Source organism: Lissotriton helveticus, chromosome 8 (genome assembly GCF_964261635.1).
Source record: "Lissotriton helveticus chromosome 8, aLisHel1.1, whole genome shotgun sequence".
NCBI lineage: Eukaryota > Metazoa > Chordata > Amphibia > Caudata > Salamandridae > Lissotriton > Lissotriton helveticus.
The window spans coordinates 40157175-40174471 of NC_136069.1; the positions used below are offsets into that span (position 1 = coordinate 40157175).

Sequence of the window (17297 nt, forward strand, 5' to 3'; positions counted from 1 at the left end):
ACGGACATTGGTTGGAATAAACACTAACATTACAGAATTCTAGCAATGTTCCAGAAACAAGGGAACACATCATGCACAAAATGAACAGAACTGGGTTCCAGTATCAGAAAGGGCGCTTCAGGAGCACAGCAGATCAAGCATTGCAAACTGCAAACATGGAAGTACATGCAACAGATCCCACTTTGGGCCAACCTTCGATTTAAGATTGTGAGAGCTTAAACCTGCTACACTCAGATTGTTGCTGGGAGTTGACAGTCATGACACGTATGCCATTTCTTTACTGGGCACTCCTCATCTTTCAGACGAAAGTAGGGTTATACACGATTAGTTTCACTCATTAATGGAGGCTGAGAAGTGGCTGCTGTGAGGAAAGCCTCCCTTCATGGTTGATCCTGTCACTCAACAAATTGGAGGAAATTCAAGTAAAAGGAAATCTAAAATAATTTAAAAACAAATGGTTCTCAATTCTGTTCAATAATGACAGACAGATTAGCCAAATTTTGTGGAAAAATTCATCCTTGTTACAACCACTGTAGAAAATTTGCCAAATGTAGGTCAGAAATCAGGAGTGCCCAAATGTAATCATATTTTAATCTTCTTTGAATGTTTATTCTCAAAGAAGTGTCTCAATGTGTTCTCAATACAAATGCCACCAACTTGTGTATAATCACATTTTATTCTTTTGCAGAACTATTGGTGTCTGTGCTCTTGTCAGGGGCAACTGCAATGCATATGTTTGCACTGAGCAGAACACAAGGGGGGATATTACCAACAACAGGCGAAAAATATCGCTAAAGATATTTAGCGCAAAAATTTTTATCGCCTGGAAATATCGCCGTTGTAGCGAGGTATTACCAATACTCCGCTAAGCGGCGATATTTCCCCAGAAATGCGATAAAATTAGGCGAAGGAACTAGCGTGACGACGCTAAGCGGTCGCACGCTAACGTGAAAAAAAGCACGTTGGGCATTATCAGCGATTATTATCGCGAAACCAATAGGCCCCAGGCTACCATTTAACGCGTTAGCGGGAAGAAAAATGCCAGCTAAACCGAAAATTGCAGCTAAGCATGGAGAATACAGCAAATGATGGTGAGCAGCCAGGGACCAGTTCAGAGGGCAGAGACAACACCCAGGAAGGCCAGACTGAGACCCAGGGAAAGGTCAAGAGGAAGAGGAACCCAAAGTTCACTCCAGAGGAGAACCAGGTACTGGTTGAAGAGGTGACACAACACCAGCAGCAACTCTTTGTGAGTTCCACCGTCACCATGGCGAGGAAAAGGGAAATATGACAGGACATCATGACTAAGGTCAATGCCATGGGGGAGCAAAAGAGGACAGTGGACGAGTGCAAGAAGCGGTGGCATGATACGAAGAGCAAAACCAAAAAGAAACTGGGAGCCAACCTAAGGGCAGCAAGTGCGACGGGAGGCGGTGGCTCAGCTCCACAGGAGGAGCTGGATGAGCTGGAGGAGCAGGTGGCCAATGTCATCAGTGAGGAGACTGTGGTAGGAGTCGCAGGCCAGGATATTGCTGTTCTGGAAGTCACACAACAACACCAGGGTGAGTGTCAAACAGGGAGGGGTGGAAGTGGGTGGATGGGCACAATGGCACTCATGTACCATGAAAGTCATTATATTGCATACACTCATGTACTGTACAACAAGTCCTGGAGAGCCCTGGGCAAGCTGGCATAGGGACACATCACCAGGAGGATGAGGGCAGAAGTTTGGCTGTTGCACAGTTGGCTCATGATGTCGTCAGTGGCGGACATGAGTTCTGGCACGGTGCTGTGGACTTGTATGAATCTGGCCTGGGATGGGTACAGGATGTTGTTGTCTACCAGGTGGTGGGCTAGTGGCATGTTGAGCAATTCCCAGTGATCTGCCCTGGGAACAGGAGCAGGGAGAAATGTTGGAAACACTTGAGGTCCTTGTGGCCTGCCATGGGCTACTTGAGGAGGGTGTAGATTTTGTCATGTTCCAAGCTCCATGGGAATGTTGCTGTTCTGTAGTCGGGTCTGATGGCAGCATCTGCCATGTTATATACGTGGTGTGGGCATAGCTGTGACGGGGAGCATGAGTGGATGGAGTACATAACCTCGTGTATCTCGTTGCTCTTGACATTGGACTAGGAGGTCAGGTGGCATGCGCTGTTGGTGTTCACAGGGGAGGTGGGCCCTGGCATAGTTTGGGTGGGTGTCGTGTTGAAGCTGTCATGGATATCAGCGAGCTTGCAGTGGAAGAAGATGGCTAGTGAGTTGCACAGTTCTTCTGAGGGAGTCATGTTGTTGGTGTTGGCGCTGGAGTTGGAGAGTTCCCTTACGATGCAGAAGAGCCCCTTGCTCCCGTGTGCGTTGTCATCCATGTGGGCTTTGAAGGAGTACCCCTTGGCCAATCAAAAGAGGTGGTGATGTATGTGTTTGGCATCTTTATGGTCTGCGTGGTTGCCTGGAGTGCGTTTGGGGAGCAATATCTACTCCAGTTTCCCGCATGCAACTCTGGAGGCGCACCAGCACATTGGTGAACGCGGTGGCTCGCTTGCTGGTGTGGGTTTTACAGGGTTCCTTGAGTGGCACAAGTGTGTTGTCACAGTCGTTCAACACTGTCTGAGGTGGTGGCCTGCAGCGTTGGAGTTGGTGGAGTTGTTGTGTGACCTGTGGGTAAGGGTGGTGATCCGCTGGTCTACAGTCACTCTCCTCCAGCAGTGGTGAGGTACCTGTTGTGTGCGGTGGTCTGTGGACTGTACATTTAAGGGGAAATGGATGCAGCAGGGTACAGGCCAGTGGAAACAGGTGGTGTGTTCTAAAGCAACGTGGGTGCCTGTGGAGAAGGTGGGGTCCAGCGTGTGACCAGTGGCGTGGGTGGATGGGTGGATGGGTGGGGTGACGAGTTGGCTGAGGCTGAGGTTGGCCAGTGTGGCCGACAGGGTGCTGGAGTTGGTGTTGTTCTTGTTCCTGAGCTGGAATGTCAGCTCCACGAGGAGGATGTAGCCTGTGCAGGTGAGTGCATGGTTCCAGGCGAGGGATTTGCTGAATTGACAATGTGGTCCGGGGGGGGGGGCTGTAGATGAGTGTACCTCTGAGGGTGGTCTTCGGGTCGGTGTGGATCTGTAGGTGGAGGTGTCTGGCAGTGTTGAGGAATTTATCTGCGTGGGTGGTGAGCTTGAGGGTGGCAGTGATGAACCAGAGGGTGGCAGTGGTGAACCAGAGGGTGGCAGTGGTGAACCAGAGGGTGGCAGTGAGGAACCAGAGGGTGGCGCAGCTAAACTGCCTGGGAGAACTGTGGTTGTGAGCCCCGTGCTGCAGAACTGCCCCGGAGCCCTCCCATTGTGAAAATCTTTTGTGCTCAATTGCCTGGGAGCCCTCTGGTTGTGAGCACACATTATGCTAAGTGCCCCCCGGCCCCCAGTACATATATACCCGTAACGCACACCACCATCATGCTCTTGCACCATGAAGTCTGGTGCCTAGATGCTTCAGATCTGTGTAGGTGGTACCACCGTCTGTGCAGTAAAAATGTAAAGTTATTACTTCCTACACAGCACCAATAAACACGTGTCCCCCTTGGCACAGGTATGTGCATGTACCAGGCGTGCAGCACCTGCATGCCACTGCACCCTACTGCCCATCGCCAGCATAGTCCTGTATGGGGCAGTTAAGTATGAGATGGGACATTGTCCAGCAGCAGCAGCTACATGCGCATGAACACACTGAGCAGGATCTGAATGGCTATGTACCAACACGCGCAGCAGAGCAGTCTTGGACATCTGAAGGATTCTGGGGTCCTGAGCCAAACGTATCTTAGCATCCATGACTTTCCCAAGCGCCATCCCCGGGAAGCTCCTGTGACCAGGAGGCTGCTTTCTCCTCACCTGCTGCTCTGCTTGGTCGCTGACCCTTTCTCAACAAGATGCATGTGAACTCCCATTGAAGCCCTGCCCATTAGGCTCCCTCCACCACACACTAGCTGTATGAAACATCTTCCCGGCCGTCCCCACTATAATGGCCAGTTCACTCAAGGGACCTCGTCGCATTATGGTGTGCAGGCAAAGTTACAGGCACATGTGGTCACATATTTGTGCCAATGGCAACAAAATCTGCAAGTACACCGGCAAATTTGCTAACTTGTGGATTGTCTTGCCATTTAGTGCAAAATAGCAGAACGCTAAATAGCTAATTTCACCCATACTCAATAAATCCAATGTAACATATCAACCATGCAAGTGAACAGATACCACAGCTAAAGTTTACTTAACCCTATACATGCATCCCAGTAACAGGTTGCATCCATAGTCACACATACAGGGATCACACCACTGATGGCCTGAGAAGCATAAAATGTGTCAAGATCCACACTCTGCAACCTACCTGACACCATTGCAAGTAGCAATAAATTCAAAAGTTTTTATTGTATAAAATATAACCTATCTAAAACTACACTAATTACTAACACTAACACTATATCTAAAATCCCTACACACATATTAAACTAAACTACACATGTAATACTAACTATAGACTACTACACAAACTAAAAAAGGACATCAACCCCCCACCCAAAGATAAAATAAACTTAGCCCCAACACTATCTTAACCTCTCATAAAAATATCTCACTATACTAAACTAACTATACCTAATCTAAAACAATTCTACATCTAAATACTAAAATACAACTATCACTAATCTAATAAAAAATAACAATGAGGGAAGGCAGAAGTGGTGTGGGGCAGAATAAGTCAATGTTCATGGAAGACCCAGTTTGACAGCTATTTCGGTATCCGCTGGTTCAGGGTCAGTAACTCATTCTTGACGTCTAGGAGCAAGTTATTGTTCCTCTGCTGTTCGTACAGGATCTTGACTAGTGTCTCACCAATTGGAGGCGTTGTGGTGGGTGTTCCGAGATCCTGGGGTGTTGTGGTCTGGGCTGGACCCTGGCTCGGTGCAGCTTGAACCGGCCCCTGGCTGCTGGTCCTAGGAATGGCTGCTGCACTGCTCGTAGTTGGGACGGTACTTGGAGTGGTTTGCACATCCACTGCCACGATATCTTGTGAGACCTGTGTCTCTGCAGTTGTAACTCGGCCAGCCTTGCCAGCAGCCCTGGAGGTGGTATGTTTCACCTTCTGGACAACAGCCGCTGGCATAGAGTGCCATCTCCCAGCCTTCCTTTCAGCCAAGTATTTTCTTCCCATGTTCCCGTAGCCCTTCTTTACCCGGCGGATATGAAGCCACCGGTTCCTTGCCACATTGAAATCATGTTTCTCCTCTGCATTCATGTTGTCTGAAAAAAAATGGAAATGTCAATTCACAACCAAGAACACTGGGTCATTTGCCTATCATCAATTTTTGGCACAAACCACATACCACATGGGAGGCAACACACATGCGACATCCTGTAACGTCTCTAAGTGACCTGACCACATAATTGTCAAGCCCTTTTTTCCACAATACAGGCCATGGATAGTGACATGACAGTACATGGCAGGTGTGATGTACGGACAAATTAGACGCTAAATGAGACTGTGATAACATGTCACCATTGTGCATCCTGAGTGTGTGCAAGTAGTCCAATTAACATTAGTAGTGTGGCATTACCCCTCCATGGGCAGCACCACCCTCATCTGACCCTGTGACACACTGCTGCTACTGCTGTATGATGCACATGTGCAGACATGTGTGTCTACCTGAAAATGTGTACAGTTCATGTAGTCACTGACAAGACTGGCATTCTTTTACATGGATGCCAGTGTGGCTGTGTGTATATGTCAATGGCAACAGAATGTAAGCTCAGCCTACATGCACGGGAAGAAGACCGGGACACCCCTACCAACAACTGGTGGCAATAATATCAAGAAAGTGCTCCACAATATTGCTGCGTACATCGTCAGAAAACTGCTGCAAACCCCGCTATAAAGGGATTGACAATATGCACTTGAGAAATCACATAGCTGTCCTGGTCATGGGGTTAAGGATCTATCCTAAGTCCTATGCTGTTCAATCTATACTTGACCCTTGAAATCTATCCGCATCTCAACCAGCTCCGACGCCAACCTCACCAACTCCGAACACCTTCACTTCCAGATTCACATCGACCCCAAAACCACACTCAGAGGCACCCTCCTCTACAGACCACCAGGACCCCGTGCAAAATTCAGTGAAGACATCACGGACTTCATCACTCCACACGCGCTCCCCTCCAAAGAGTACATCCTTCTGGGAGACCTCAACTTTCACCTTGAAAAGAACAACGAGCGCAACACCACCACCCTCTTGGACAACCTCGCCAACCTCGGACTTAAACAACTGGTCACTTCCCCCACCCACATCGCAGGCCACACACTCGACCCCATCTTCTCCTCCAGCAAACATGTCTCCTTCAGCCATACTACGGATCTCCTCTGGACTGACCACAGCTGCGTTCACTTCACCTACAACAAGCCGAAACCCATCAACCACCTCCAACCAACTCTACAAAGAAACTGGAACAAAATCACCATCGACCAGATCTCCTCATCGCTCCTTCTAAACACCCCTACCCACTCTTCTAACCCAGACCAAGCCGCCGCCAACTTCACCCTATGGCTATCCAACACCGCCGACACCTTAGCACCACTGAAAAAACGTCAAAGCAAACCTGGCAGCAAGAAGGCCTCATGGTTCAACGATGATCTTAAGAAGTCCAAGAAACTCTGCCGCTCCCTTGAAAAGGCCTGGAAAAAGGACCCAACCACCAGCACCAAGGACGCCTTCAAAAACGCCACCCGCATACACCACCAACTAATCCGAAAGGCCAAGAAAACAGCATTCAAGGATCGACTAGACAACAACGCCCACAACAGCAAGGAACTTTTCAACATCGTCAAGGAATTTACCAATCCCTCAGCCAACTCCAACGACATCACCCCCTCTCAAGCCCTCTGCGACTCCCTAGCCTCATTCTTCCACAACAAAATTGCAGACATCCACAACAGCTTCGACAACCAACCCGGAGACCAACCCACCCAACCATATGATGAACATTCTCCCCCCCTGAACACCCTTAACGACTGGAACCCAATCTCCACTGAGGACACCATCCGCCTGATGAACTCCATCCACTCAGGATCCCCCACAGACCCATGTCCTCACCACATCTTCAACAAAGCAGACTCCATCATAGCACCACACCTCCGAGATGTCATCAACAGCTCCTTCAACTCCGCCACCTTCCCGGAAAGCTGGAAACACGCCGAACTCACCGCCCTTCTGAAAAAACCCACAGCGGACCCCACCGAACTCAAAAATTACCGCCCCATATCACTCCTCCCTTTCCCGGCCAAAGTCATCGAGAAAGCCGTCAACAACCAGCTCGCCGCTTTCCTCGAAGCCAACAAATCCCTCGACTCCTCACAATCTGGCTTCCGAGCAAAACACAGCACTGAGACCGCCCTCATCGCAGCAACAGACGACATTAGAACTCTACTGGACAATGGAGACACAGTCGCCCTCATCCTCCTCGACCTCTCCGCTGCCTTCGACACAGTCTGCCATAGCACCCTTCTACAATGCCTCAGAAACATCGGAATACAAGGAAAAGCACTTGAATGGATCACCTCGTTCCTCACCGGAAGAACCCAGAAAGTCCGCCTTCCACCATTCAAGTCCGAGGCCTCTGAAGTCATCTGTGGCGTACCACAAGGATCCTCACTCAGTCCCACCCTCTTCAACGTATACATGAGCCCCCTCGCGGCCATCGCACGCCAACACAACCTCAACATCATCTCTTACGCGGATGACACTCAACTGATCCTTTCTCTCACCAATGACCCCAACACCGCCAAAACTAACCTTCACGAAGGAATGAAAGAAGTGGCCGAATGGATGAAACACAGCCGTCTGAAACTGAATTCAGATAAAACTGAAGTCCTCATCTTAGGTACATCCCCCTCTGCAAGGGACGACTCTTGGTGGCCGGAAGCCCTTGGAAAAGCACCCATCCCGACAGACCACGCACGGAACCTAGGCGTTATCCTGGATTCTTCACTCTCAATGAACAGACAAGTCAGCGCCGTATCCTCATCCTGCTTCAACATTCTTCGCATGCTCAAAAAAACATTTCGTTGGATCCCCACCGAGACCAGAAAAACAGTCACCCATGCTCTGGTCACGAGCCGACTGGACTACAGAAACACCCTCTACGCAGGAACTACCGCTAAACTCCAGAAGAAACTCCAACGAATCCAAAACGCCTCAGCCAGGATCATATTAGACATCCCGCGTAACAAACACATCTCTTGTCACCTAAGAGACCTCCACTGGCTACCCGTCAACAAGAGGATCACTTTCCGACTGCTAACCCACGCTCACAAATCACTCTACGACATCGGACCAGAATGCCTCAACTCACGACTGTCCTTCTACACCCCCTCCCGCCAACTGCGTTCTTCCAACCAAGCCCTCGCCACGGTACCTCGCATCAACAAGACAACCATGGGAGGCAGATCCTTCTCATACCTGGCTGCTAAAACATGGAACTCACTCCCCACTTACCTTCGCCTTACCCAGAACCACCTAGCATTCAGAAAGCAACTTAAAACGTGGATATTTGACAAATAATCCTCTTCCCCTCCCTAAGCGCCTTGAGACCCTCTGGGTATGTAGTGCGCTATATAAATTCTCTGACTTGACTTGACTTGACTTGACCCTGCTGGCCAACGTCAGGAAATTGTACGGCTTTTTAAAGCGTATTGTATGCTGACAATAACCAGTAACTGAGTACGTGTGGGCCAGACTACTCTGACACACGTCTCCGTTTTACAAACAGCATGATTTACATGAGTAACTGGAACAGCAGCAACAAACTCAAACTAAACAGCAGTAAAACGGACATCATTCAGTTTGGCAGGCCTGAGGTATCTTGGTCACATGAAAGGTGGCAGCTGGAACTGTGCTCCTGTCCCCCTTGCAAACATGCAATCTGAGACCTACGACTAACAAAACAACATGCCCTGTCCTGGAAAAAGCTCATCAGCTAGGTAATTTTCATCTGCTACGGGTTCATGTGTAAATTATGGAATATCTTCAAATGGCATCCTATTGAAGCAAGGAAGCCTTTGCTGCAGGGCCTGCCCATCAGCCAGCCCGATTACGGCAATGCTTTGATTTCATTACTATATGGTAAAAAGTTTCTAAAACAGCAGACCCTGCAGATTCTGGGAGCCACGCTGACTCCCGACCTTCCGCCTAGAACCCCTTCAACACCTACATAGAAAATACACCACTGGCTCATCATGCGGCAGAAAAGGCATATTAACAATCAGAGCTGCATGCATGACATCCTGTCTAACCCTGGTCCTAAATACCTCATAAAGGAGAACTGGTATGGCCAAAATAGACCACTAAGATCCTGCTAGAAACCATTCATGATCCAGCCTTGTGTTTGTCCCTCTCAAAATGGCTACGCTAGGTTACTTATCTTGCCCCTTGTCGGTGTAATGAACTTCCCCCTCACCCATTATCCATCTATCAACACAAACTCTTCTGTGAAAGTTGGTAAACTTGCCTGTTCCCAATATGATGCGCGCCATTGCCTGGAACCTCTTTGGCACTTTTTCATCTGAATTACACAGTAAAAGGTCCTTGAAACCTTGCGTTGATGATATGCAATCTATTCATACCTTAGACATGACATGACCTTAACCTGGCCTGCTATGGGAATGTCTCAGGGCATATTAGTTAAACCTCAATCTCCGCTTCAGTGGCAGTGTACTGCAGATGAAGCGTGGATACATCTTCTGCCTGGTATTGATAATATGTAGCCCTGTGTGAAAATCCAGTAGTGTAATGCCTGCAGGACCCCTGGATCATTGACTAGTTAGGTCAAATCTGTGCTGGATGTCATGCACAGGAAATCAGAGCTGTTGCATTGTCACAACTGAGATAGATATGCGTCTAACCACACTCGAATAAATATTGTCTAAATAATAACATAAATATCCTCTGCACCTTGTGGCAGAGTGACATGCGGAACACACCAGCATGGGAAAACAACCGTGTGTATCATGAGTTAATGGCATCCATGACATCACACATGGCAATTTCTATTACAAATACTCACCAGAATTGCGATAACTTTTTCGGTTGCTAATGCATGGAAACTGTCGCTAACAGTAGTTAGCGACAGCTTGCTAATGGGGCGATAGTTTTTTCACCGCTTTAGCGGGAAAAAATCCCGCTCAAGCGGCGATAGTGCCCTTGGTAATATGCCCCCTAGTTTCACGAAAGCAATTATTCGAGACTGTTTTACTTTGGATAATGCCAAGATGATCCCTTGGCTACGTTATATTAATTCTATGTATAGCAAATTGTTTATTATGTCACTCAAGACTAACCCTCCCATGTTTTATCACTTAGTAAGCTGTCTATCAGAGAAACTTTTCCCCCATTTTGTCCTTGTCAGATTCAGAATGGGAATTTCCCATCATTTAGTCGCCTCCCCCACAGTGAGCACCTGTCCCTCGGACAGGTTTCCTTGTCCATGTGATGGACGAAGAAAACAGAGCCCTGTGCACTTTATGCTGTTTTGCGACTTTTATTCTGGTTTTAGAAGTTATTGCTTAAAACCACTTTTACTTGCATACAGCAATGGCTGGCATCTTGCTGCAGTAAAATATTTGTCTGAGCTTAATGATGCCAGGGTCTGTCTTAACGTGGCACTTTTTATTAAAAACGCACTTAATAGAACGCTGCGGTCAGCTTTTACCCGGACTTCACCCAACAAGTCCAGAAGCAGCGGCTGGGATTTCAAGGAGTGAAGAAGAGACTGAGAGACAGGGACATAAAATATGCCATGCTTTTCCCGGCTCGATTGCGTATCGTCCACAACGATAGAACATTTTTCTTTGACCATCCTGAAGCGGCTAATGACTGGTTGGACTCGCTGCCTATGGGACGAGGGTGATTTGAACAATCGGGACCTTCCGGTGGAGCGGAGGGCGGCCCGACGGAGCAGGAATAGGGAGCGACATCGGCTCCCGGACCAACGTTTTGACTTTCGGCAGTGGTTCGATGCTATACTGATAATGATTGCTACTCCATTGTCTTATTGGGGTGTGGGTGAGGGGCGGGTGAGACTTCCTCCTCTGGGGTTCTTTTCGTAGATTAGTTGTATGTTAGGGCGACAGGCATGCTGCGAGTTAGGGTGGCTTTTGAGTCTAACGCAGGGGTGCGGGGTGGGGGGCATGATGTTGTTCTGGGGGGTTGAGAAGTTCAGGGATGTGTTTCTTTGTTTTTTCAAGGCATAATGCTGATGATCTTCTGTGTTGTGGTGTCGCAGCTGGTGTGGGGGGGGACACTTGGGGTGGACTCTGGGATGGGGGGTAGGGGACTACGGATACTGTGTTGGAACGTAAATGGTCTGGGAGACAGAATTAAGCGGGGAGTGGTCTTGCAGTTACTGAGACGCTTGTCCCCTGATGTGGTTTTGCTTCAGGAGACGCACTTGCTGGGTAATACGTGCCACGCCATGAATAGGCGTGGCTATCGTCTCATTGCACACTCAGGTTTCACTTCTGGCTCCAGAGGGGTGGGCATTCTAATCCGGACCTCCCTCCCCCTCGCTGTTGACGACATTATACTTGATGATAGAGGGCGGTACGCCGCCATTGTGGGGCGTTGGGAGGGTAGGGTGGTTACATTATTTTCTGTTTACATACCCCCAGGTCTTTAAACTACGACCTATGCAGATCTGGGAAGAGTGATTCTGGGAGTCCCCGAGGGTTTGCTTGTAGTCGGGGGAGACTTTAATTCCGTAGTATCTGGGATGTGTGATCGTTACCCTCCCCGAGTTCTCGCTAAGTTCCAATCCTGGCTTGGGGACTTCATGGAGGCGCTGGGGCTGACCGATTGTTGGCGCTTACATCATCCTGGGCAACAACAGTATACCTTTCACTCTGGGGCCCACGGCAGCCTTTCGAGATTGGATTATGTTTTGATGCCCTCCTCCCAGGCTTCCCGTATAGGGGAGGTGAAACATCTTGCCAGGGGTATTTCGGATCATTCCCCGCTGTGGTTGGTTGTGAACGCACATGGGGGATCGGAGGGTCGAGTGGCCCCGATCAACCCATGGTACCTCCGTGATCCTAGGATTAGAGCGGAACTACTTAAGACAATTGATCAATACTTTGCCGAAAATGTGGGGTCAGTATCCTCTTCTGTCTCCTTGTGGGAGGCGTACAAAACTGTAATTCGGGGGCAGGCCCTCTCGTCGATTGGCAATGTTAAGAGATGTAGACGAGAGGAGGTTGTTCGTCTTGAGACTGAAATTACCGTTCTTGAGGGAGAGTTTGATGCTGGGGTCTCCCCTGAGAGGCTTCATCTGTTGGACCTAAAACAACATGAGTACAGAGCTCTGGTGACTGATGCAGCGAAGGAGATGGGTCGTGAACAGCAGGGACGTCTGTATGATGTGGGAGATAAGGCTGGGAAGTTGCTTGCTTGGTTGGATAGGAGAGAATGCGCGAGTCGAGTGGTTCCTGTTATAGTTGACGCGAATGGTGAAAGTATCACGGACCCTGCTGGGATTGTTGAGAGGTTCGCCGATTATTTTCGGGTAGTGTACTCCCCTGTGTCCGATAGACCGGAGTAGGACTCCCACATGCTTTTACGCGATATCTCGCTGCCATGCTTGTCTGATTCAGAGAGGGACCTGCTGGAAGCTCCGCCCACGGCGGATGAAGTTGCGACCGATATCCGTTCGATCCGCTCCGGGAAGGCCTCGGGCCCTAATGGACTCCCTATAGAACTCTACAAGCTCCGTCCGGATGTGCTGGCACCATATATGCGATCTATGTTTTTGGAATCACTGGCAGAAGGGTTTCTTCCTCCTGACCAGAGATTGGCTTCCATAGTGGTTATTCATAAAGAGGGTAAGCCACGTGACCGCTGCGAATCATACAGGCCTATTTCCCTAATAAATGCTGAACCCAAGATCCTGGCCAAACTTCTTGCTAATCGTCTGGTGACTGTTATAAGCGATCTGGTTCATCCGGACCAGTCCGGATTTATACCACATCGCAATACGGCACTTAATCTTCGGCGCTTGCATGGAGTCCTCGCGCGAGCGGGGACATTGAGAGAGTCGGCCATCTTGGCGTCTTTGGAAGCCACCATGGCGTTTGACACGATTGAATGGCCCTATCTTTGGGCGGTCCTTTCCAAATTCGGGTTTGGGCCCACCTTTATCCGTTGGGTTCGATTGCTTTATGCTGATCCCTTAGCCCAGGTAGTGGTGAATGGACGTGTCTCGGCCTCCTTTGCTCTCGGTAGAGGTACGCGCCAGGGCTGTCCTCTGTCCCCACTCTTGTTTGCCCTTGCTTTAGAGCCACTGGCGGCTTGGCTGCGATGGGAACCATCCATGAAGGGCATCCGATGGTCTCCGGAATTTGAAGACCGTGTATCTCTGTATGCAGATGATATCCTTTTGTACCTCACATCGCCCCGAAAGTCGTTAATCGTCCTTTTCGACGTTTTGACTTCTTTCAGTAAGAATTCCAGCTTAGTTATAAATTGGTCTAAATCTTGCGTTTATGTTCTCTCCGGTGATACTCCTCTCCTGCCCCGTGATTGTCCTATTCCGGTGGTACTAGATGGTTTCAAATATCTGGGAATCTTTGTCACCTTGGACCCCACACTTCGGTATGATCGCAATCTGCTGCCCCCTCTCAGACGCCTTCGGGCGGATGTCGGGACTTGGAGAAGACTACCCCTTTCTCCCTTGGGACGAGCCGCGTTGTTCAAGATGCTGTCGCTCCCCCGATTCCTTTATGCGCTTCAAAACACGCTTGATGTTGTGCCAGCGGAATATTTTCGCGAGATTGAGAGTCTACAGCGGCAATTGTTATGGGGGGGCCGTCCTCGTATCGCCCTCTCGAAGCTTACACTCCCTTGGTACGATGGCGGCATCGCTCTCCCGGACATTCGTCGCTATTACTGGGCCTCTCAATTGGGGGCCATCAACCATGGCACCTACACTCCCCCACTAAACCCGGCTTTTGCGATGGACAGATGGTTGCTACCCGGTGGGGACTACAATAGGGCTCTATATGCGAAATCAGCTGGCGAAACTCTTACGGGCCCCACCAAAACAGCAGTGCAGGTGTGGCGTAGAGCTACGGCGGCCACGGGATGGGCCGACAGGCCGACCCGGGCTACCCCACTATATGCTTCGGATAAACTGGGCTCCCTTTGGCAATCGAAGGGATTTGATCGGTGGGACATGATCAGGATCAGTAGGGTAGATGACGTATGGATCAAGGGCAGGGTCAAGACGTTTGAGGAATTGAAAGTTGAGTATGGGCTGAATGATAAGGAATTCTTCAGATATGCGCAAGTCCGGCATGCGGTCTTGTCTGTTTTTCCACTAGGCTCGGACGTGCCGGAGGCATCCCCGCTCGAGGATCGGATTCTGGATGGTCACGTTCCTGATAGCACGATCTCGCTAATTTATAAAAAGTTGATCAATACCAGGACTGATCTACTAGATAGTCTTCGAGGGTTGTGGACCAGAGATGGTCTAGAACTCGATGATGAGGACTGGCAGTCCGCGATTTCTTCCCCGAAGGAAGTGGCTATCGCGGCACGTCTTCGGTTCGTCCAACTAAAAATTTTGCATAGGGTGTATGTGACTGGCCCATGTCTGGTTCGAATGGGATTTTCGATGGATGGATTGTGCAGGCGTGGATGCGGTATGGTGGCTACGTTCCTTCATATTATCTGGGAATGCCCTGCTGTGATACGTTATTGGAACCGCGTGCATGAAGTAATGAGTGAGGTCACGGGAGTGCGGTTAATGCCTGAAGCGCGAAGATGCTTGTTGAATGTCTGGGAGCTGAATGACTACAATCAAGCGCAGCTCCGCTGGGCGACCTTGGGCAGCATGGTTGCCAAGCGTGATATTGCCCAATTGTGGGGCGCTCAGAAGCCTCCGACACTTCTGGGGTGGACACAAAACATGGATTGGTGCATGTTTCGAGAAAAAACTGTGTATGTTTCCCGTGGCAGACCAGGCAAGTGGGGGAAAGTGTGGACCCAATGGAACGCATACCGTGGAGATATATGTACCCCCCCAATGTCGGAATTTGATGCTGATTTGTCTTCCTCCCAACCTGACGTTTCCTCCGCAGGAATATAGTTGTTTTGTATATATTTTGGTCTCCCTCCCCCCCCCCTCTCACCCCCCCAATTATTGATTGCACTACTGCTTGATTCCTCTATATACCCCCCCCCACGGGCCACGTGATGACACGTTTTAATGTACTGCCTTGTTTTGTATTGTTCTTTTGTTTTCTTGTTTTAAAATTAATAAAAAGTTTTCACACAAAAAAAAACGCACTTAATATACATAAAAGAATCATTGTTCCAATATAGCGATGAGCCCATGATGATTTTATGAAACTACATTGCTCTTTTTAAATTGACATTTTATGTGTTTTTATGGTGTGATCAACTTTGGCCTCATGTTATTCAATAAGTGCTATTCGACACATTTCTTATTTGACATTAATTATTCGTAATGCAAGTTGTTTTTCATGCACACTTTTGTGGTTGTTTCATACACACCAGATAAAGTTTATTGAATTGAATTGAGGCAGACAAATCATTTAGGACGGAGGTTTTCTATTCATGGGTTAAATTCCCGCCTGCAGATGCACTCACAAATACATTCCATACTCATACCCCGGATGAAACGCCGGAAAAATATTGTCCATAAGAGGACATTGACGTTCCGCTCAGTTACCAGGAGCATATAAACTAGTTTAACGGCGCTCTCCCACTCACCACAGAAAAAGTGAGACTTGGTCCGCTCAGCAGAGATGGAGCAACTTGGTCGGTCCTAGCAGCTTACACACCGCATCCAGAGGTTGACACATTGCCAATCGCTGACTCACGTCCACTTCACAAAGAAATAATAACACTTTACAAAAATCCGACATAATTCGTTAAGAGATCACTCACACTTCAACCACCTAAAATTACCCCTGCAATGTCAACTACAAGGAAATGCAATTAAAATTGCACCACAAACACTGAACGCAGTAATGGGAAGAATGCTCCAGAAACATGAGCAAATGCCATTCTGGATAGCAAATAGCACAGTTAGAGGCAGTGTTTCCACACACAGGCCTAAAAGAAAAACTAAGAATATTAACAATTTGCTTGCCAATGGAAATAGCTTCCCTGATAGAGCACTGTACCATTTGGGGTCCAGTTTTTGCTGCCATCTATACCAGAACTCATGGTATCCCTTCATTAGTAGTGATACCAGAAGTATTAAGACAAATACAGAATGAGTATGGAGCAGAACCAGCCCTGAACTTATAGATGAAATTATGAGGCATTTTTTCCCAGGTATCTACAATTATGTTAGGAAACATAAAAGGGGAGGCAGCAGTTGTGGCTATACGCCAACGTCTGAGGGGATGCACTCCCGCACAACAGGAGCAAGAATTACAAAATATTTGCGAATATACAAACGCCAAATAAGGTAGAGATAATTTAGGAGCCAGAGTTATGAAACCACAACTACCTGGTAGTCCTGAAAAGGATAACATCAAGCAAGCACCCGATTCTTCAAAAAAGAAATGGGATAATAAAATACAATAAAATAGAGAGAATAGATCACAGTCAAGGTGTGGGTCTCCTCAGCAGGAGCCCTCCTAAAGGAGGTATAACATCAGAAATGGTTATAATAATAAAAAACCTGACAGGTATCAGGATACTGATACACGCTCCTCTCATTCCTTCCAGGGTTCGTCGAAAAACTCAGAGAGGCAAGCACGGTCAGAAAACAGATCTGAAGAATGAACAAAGTCAAGATACACACAACGCAGTTCAGACTTTCTTTTACATATTTTTTTAAGTGTTTATTGACATGTATACACAAAGCCCCAAGACAGGGGTGCAGTACAACAACCCACACAAGTATCAATGCCAGCCAATTTTACCATGTTACATAAAGATTGCAAAGAATACAACAACAAAAAAACATCCCCCTCCCTACCCCACCAGGCACTTGAACAGTGTGAAAACATATAATTGTCGAGTCCAATAAGGCATATGGGCACATATGACAGGTCAGAAAAATTTAATTCTGAAACTAATAGGTCCTGGCCAGACACATAAGGGAAGAAATCCTGTAGAGAAGTATTAATAAAATTAAAAAATCACTCAGCGGGATGGCTCAATAAACATACAGTAAGTGGAGCCCAAAAATGTTTGGGTCGTGAGGCCTCCGGCAACTCCTCAGCATACGCCTCCAGTT

The 17297-nt window shown here is 48.3% G+C and overlaps 1 long non-coding RNA gene across 1 annotated transcript in view; it reads right to left on the minus strand.

Annotated features, from left to right (window-relative positions):
* Positions 1-4405: 4405 nt before the first annotated feature.
* LOC144771451 (uncharacterized) overlaps positions 4406-17297 on the minus strand; it is a 219546-nt gene continuing 206654 nt past the window's right edge. Inside the window, exon 4 of the long non-coding RNA XR_013599284.1 lies at positions 4406-5279. This is a non-coding gene — a long non-coding RNA (uncharacterized LOC144771451). The remainder of the gene's footprint in view (positions 5280-17297) is intronic.